This window comes from Nanorana parkeri, unplaced genomic scaffold, assembly GCF_000935625.1.
Source record: "Nanorana parkeri isolate BGI_ZX_2015 unplaced genomic scaffold, ASM93562v1 scaffold512, whole genome shotgun sequence".
Taxonomy (NCBI): Eukaryota; Metazoa; Chordata; class Amphibia; order Anura; family Dicroglossidae; genus Nanorana; species Nanorana parkeri.
Window position 1 is genome coordinate 626,930 of NW_017306780.1, and position 6,000 is coordinate 632,929.

Below are 6,000 nucleotides of genomic sequence, written 5' to 3' on the forward strand. Positions count from 1 at the left end.
AATAATAAATGTTTTATCATTTAATATAGGGGAAACTGTTTTTTTTTTTTAATTTCGGTGATTTTTCCTTAATATAGTAAAAAAATAAAACCCCCAGTGGTGAATAAATACCACCAAAAGAAAGCTCTATCTGTCCCCAAAAAAGGGTATAAAATTCATTTCAGTAAAGCGCTGCATGACGGAATAAATGTCAGTCAAAGTACCGCAGCGCTGAATGCTGAAAAATGGCCTGGATGGGAAGGGGGTTTAACACCGCGGATGTCAACTGGTTAAAACCCCTTCCTGTACAGGCCATTTTTCAGTATTCAGTGCTGAGGTACTTTGACTGACATTTATTTCGTCATGCAACGCTGTGCTGATATGAATTTTATATACTTTTTTGGGGACACATAGAGCTTTCTTTTGGTGGTATTTAATCACCACTGCATTTTTCAATTTGCTACTATATAAAGAAAAAAGTACTGAAAAATCTGAAAAAAAAAATTGTTTTCCCTATGTTATGTTATGAAACATTTATTTTTAGCCAATTTTGTGGTAAAATATAAAAGATGGGGTCGGGTACATAGATACCAAACATGTCAAGCCTTAAAATTGTGTGCACCCATGAACTCTCAAAAAAAAATTACCCAAGATTGGCCATAGGTGATGCCTTAAAAACATTAACTGCTCATCAAGTTACTGTTAAAAGTGATTTATGGCCCTAGGATTATTGCTTGCACTCCGACGTTTGCAGTGATCTGTTGTTGTTTTGGCACATAGGCGCACCCAACACATGCTTGCATTTCTATTTGTGTGTACATGGGGATGGGGGACTTTTTTTTTTGTTTTTTTTACATTTTTTTATTTGTGACTTTTATTTTTTTCAAACTTTTTTTAACTTTATTGCTATCACATAGTGGGATAACAAGCCCCTATGTGATAGCAAATATACAGTGACAGGTCCTCTTTATGGAGACATCAGGGGTCTATTAGAACCCCCAAAGGAGCTGATGAAGCAGATCCATGCCATCGATTGGGTGGCTCTACAGCCACCCGAACGCCTGTATGTAACTGTTCCATAACATTTGAAAGCTATGCCATCTGTCCCTGCCAGGAAATCTTGCCTGCAGGGGACTTCAAGTACTCACCATTTTCTTTTGGATTGTTAGGGCAAACATATTCTCCCTAGAAGAGCTCCATTGAGGGTGTTCAAGGTTATGGTGGAACAAGTCCGCAAAGATATAGCTGTCCCTCTCCTTTACATAGTCATTTGGCGTGTAATATCCAACATTTTGTTTGCCAGTATACCCAAAGTGCATTTGATAATTCTGTAGACACAGCACTTTCTGTTGTTGTGCATTAACTGGCTTAGACCCTTTTTGGGAATAAGGCTGCATTATATGTTCAGTTGCCCAAATGCCTAATCACCCACAAAAAAAGAAAGGGTATGCTGGTCCAGTGGTTCCGGTCCATGGTCTGTTCTCTAAAATACTGAGCCTATTATTCCTCAATCGTTGCCCAAGTTTGGAATGATCAAAGATGGAAGAATCACTACTGCTTCCGTAAGACCCCACAACTATGTAAGCAAAGCGACAATCTGATGGCCATATACTTTCCCATTCTATTTATGCTATTTTATTTTCTTTAAAAAAAATTGGCAAAAACAATATTTACGTTTTGCAGTACTTCCATCTTTTGTCCTTATTTCCTGAATTAAATTATGGACATGAAGTTTAGTGAAGCTGAGCTGGGAGAGTTGGAGCCAACTGTTTGGAAACATGATGACTGTAAATACTTGGGCAAACATTTACTTTGTTAGGCAATGTATATTTTTTTGATCTGGATTCATCATTGAACAAAAGTTTAAGAGTTTAATACTACTTTAAATGAAGACTCCTTTGAGTAAAGAGTTTTTAAGTGAAAGAAAGCACTACAATACATACAAAAAATGCATTTCAGTGCATGTAAAAACATAATGCAGTACATTGAAAAAAAGTGTGTCAGCCCATGCCAACACATGCTTTGTGGTCTGAATAGGCCCTAACTGGAAGTGTAAGTATATCTCGGTAATTAAAAGTAAATATTTTTACTTGATTACAAAGCAAGTAGCATAGCTCCAAGGAAAATGCTGATTAAAATGTATTTTACAAATACAGACCTCCTACCCAGTGTGAGATGGAGTCTCTGCTTGAAAGAGCTTACAATCCAGAGAAAACTGATGGTATTATGCGATAGCTGACGGTATTGTGAGCTGGTTGATGGTATTTTAAGGCTCTTTTTCAGGTCTTAACAAAGGCTGTTATTCATTTGAAAAAAACATTGTTGGGGATTAATCTCCCGCATCAAACATGTATTGCACAATGCCACCAGTTGAGATAATATTTGCCTCTAAATTCCGGAGGTCCTGAATAGGTGTTAAACTAGGTGAAAACAGCCCATGCCGATATGACACACACTTTTACTAAAATAAGCATTAAAACATAAGAGATGTAACAACTGAATGATTTTAAAATCAAACTTGGATGATGCATCCTATTAACATTTATGAAATGCTACATTCATTATGCATAGAGCATTAGTTTAGCAGCAATGGTGGCAACACTATGCAATATATTGATAGTTACTTGTGGAAGAATCTACAAATCTGCAGAACAAATATGGTATTTGTTCATTAAAATCTATACACTACCGATGATATGCCATTTATCTGCCCTCCCTGATCTGCTAAATTCTGATTTGCACATAGTTGCCTTTGGAACGTGATTCTGTGCTGAAGTCATATTCATTGTTTGACGAAATCTAGAGTGTTTTTTAGGTAGGCTTCATTCACACTATGCATTACATTAACCTAATACATTTCTGTGTGTTAATGCACACTGCAATACAGTCAACTGGTCATTTTGAATGGTCTGGCAGTGCATCTTAATAGATGGAAAAAGCGACTATTATTTTAATGGTGGACTACAAAGTACAAATCTGTGCATTGCACTGTGCTACAATGCACACGTTTCTTGTGCTTTTGTTGCCTAGGTGCATTAGGATGCTATTTAAAATGAATGACACCACAATGCACTGCACTTTGTGTAACACATTGCCGCATGTTGCAGTATAACACATATCTTACTTCACTTTAACACAACCGGCTAGTATGAATGGGCACCTAAGAATGTATATGTCCTGAAGGACTTTAGATCCCATGTGCATGCTCCTGTGGCATGATGGAACTCCACTACCTGCTGCTACAGGAAGTAAACAGCGGGGGGCATCTATTTTGCAGCAGCAGAAGTAAAAGTCTTACATAGGCAGGAAAGAATTAAGAAACAGTGGCGTGAAGATCTTGACGTTTACGTTACATTATAAGTTAGTGGGTAACTCACCCCACCAGATTCCATCTGCAACTGAAAGAAGAATTGTAATGAACCAATCAAAACATTGTCAATGCATGAATTTCTGATTTGCCTGAATATTTTGCTGTAGATCTGTCTGATCTGGAGAGACACAATTTAGGAACACATGCAATCATGATTTTTTTACAGATTAGCTTTCTGTCCAGCATGCTTTGATATTCACTCTCCTGCAGAGCTATAGCAGCTGAAGAATCATGCTGGGGACTGGCGGAGGTCGTCTGTACCATAACAACAAATAGCACTGTGCAGTTTGGGGGATGAACATACACAGTGCTGAACAAGCATTGAAGACGGAGTGTCCTGTGTGTCCACTATTTCCTCAGTGCTACCCCCACCATGCCTCCATGAGTGTCACCTGCAGGGACTTTTTTTTATATTTTTCTGGCGTGTGACAGTTGCTTTTATGTAAACCATCAGGGGAAGAAAAGTTTGCAGTACACTGATTTGCTGGGTTTTAAACTAATTGCAACTATTTTTTATTTGAAACTTATTATTTAAGTGTTTAGGTAAATGTAAATTTGAATGTCTTTGAATGTAAGGCGTAAACAGTAAAGTTTAGGCGTTAAGGGTTATATTGCAGACATATATCGATTATATCCATTTATTTAATTGTATAGTCATTGAAAAACACTTACATCTGTACCTCAAACCATGTTTGATGGATTGATATATCAGTAGTTTGCTTACTTGTACTGAAGACATCTGCTGGAGACAAGAGGGATTTCTTACACAGACCAAAGTGGCTATCTTTTAGATTGTAAGCCCTCACGGGCAAGGCCCTCCTTACCATCTTGTCTTGTATTGTATTGTGATTGTAATGTCTTCCTTATATTGTAAAGCGCAGCACAAACTGTTGGTGCCATATAAATCATGCATAATAATAATAATAATAATTGGTTACTGACTGATGCCTCTGATAATCATAAAATAAAAAAATCCAGACAGATAAAAAATAAAGTTTGTATTAGAAGTACACAATGCAAGAATAAATCCGCTCTACCTTCTCAAACACCCACTTATGTATTTGTATTTATTGCTCTTATTTTTGTGATTTTACTGCTATGATTAAGGTCCCTTAGTGGACTGAAACATGGGAAAATCTAATCACCGTAATAGGAAGGGAGGTTTTTGGGGGTGCCCTCTATAGTTCACAGAACATTCAGAGAGTCACTATTATTGCCAGAAAGTAGCACTGGAGCTTTTGGCAGTTTAAAAAATATTGAAATATTGAAAAGCTGACTTTTGTTACAATTAAGAAAAAGATTGTGTTGTGCTCTCAAGATCGAAACATGGCAAAATCGTTGATTTAACACAAAAAATAGCACATCGCGACTCATATGCAGCACTCAGAAAAGAACAATAAATCAAATTCAGCTAAACTGATACCATGAATTTTGATACTGGGGAATAGGCATCATTATGTACACTGTGAAAGATGAGCTAATTCAAAGGTGGACAAATGTCAAATGCGGGAGCCAGTAAAAAACAATTTAGGATACTGATTGAATTGCTGACTTTCAGAGATGTAGTATTGTCATTTGGGCACTAGATGGCGTGGTGGTGCAAAGCTAGTCTGTAAGTTTGTTTTTTTATGCATGCTTACTTATCTATGATTTATAGGTTTCCTTTTTGATGCTGTATACCTGTATTCTGATATAATGTTGTCAGGACTAGCTGTGGACGCATGCTGTCAGAGCAAAGGTTTGTGGATTGCATTACAGAAACTGAATAGGCGTTCAAACCTAAACAGTAAACTATATCTGCTATGCAAGCTATATAAGATGAGGCTAGAAAGAGGCCAGGAAATACGCCAGCATGTGAATGCCATGCTGGAAATCCTAGAACAACTATGTGCAATTGGAGGGGAAATTAAAGATAACCATGTGGTGGCATTACTGCTATGCAGCCTTCCAGAGTCAGGAACTAACACTAAAATACGCCAAAGAAAAATGAATCGATGAATATGAAGAAGGAAAGAAAATATGCACAATGTCGAAAAGGAGATAGCGCTAAAGGTGCATGAGAGCGCAAAGCAAAACAAAGAAAGCAGAGCGGACTGGTCACCTGAAAAAAGAATGTTCAATCTGGAAAGCTGAGCAGCGAAAGCAAGAGGTACCTACAAAAGAAAGAGCTAAAGCAATCACAAAGGGAACTGCAGGCACATCATGGAGAGCTACTTTTAAAGTGACTCAGTATACCACGCGGATGGTTTATTGACTCAGGTGGAACAAGTCACATGACTAGTGATGAGACCTTTTTTACAGAAACGGATTTCAGTGCAAAGGACAAAGTTTTCCTAGCAAATGGGAAAAGTATTACTGCAGAAGGTAATGGTCAAGCATTCTTGAACTGTATCACACCTTCAGGGGGCCAAGCAGAGTAGCCTCATTAAAAATGTACTGTATGTTCCAGACCTAGAAGGAAGCCTTCTATCCAGTGGCAGAACTACCACCATAGCGACCGATGCAGTCGCTATGGGGCCCGCGGCACTGGGGGGGCCCGGATCCCCGCTGCTCTCCCCCGCTTGTATGGCCTGAGGCAGCGGAGATCCGGAAAAAAATGGACGGCGGAGGAGCCGCTGCCGTCCTGAAACTGACAGGAGGACAGCGGCTCC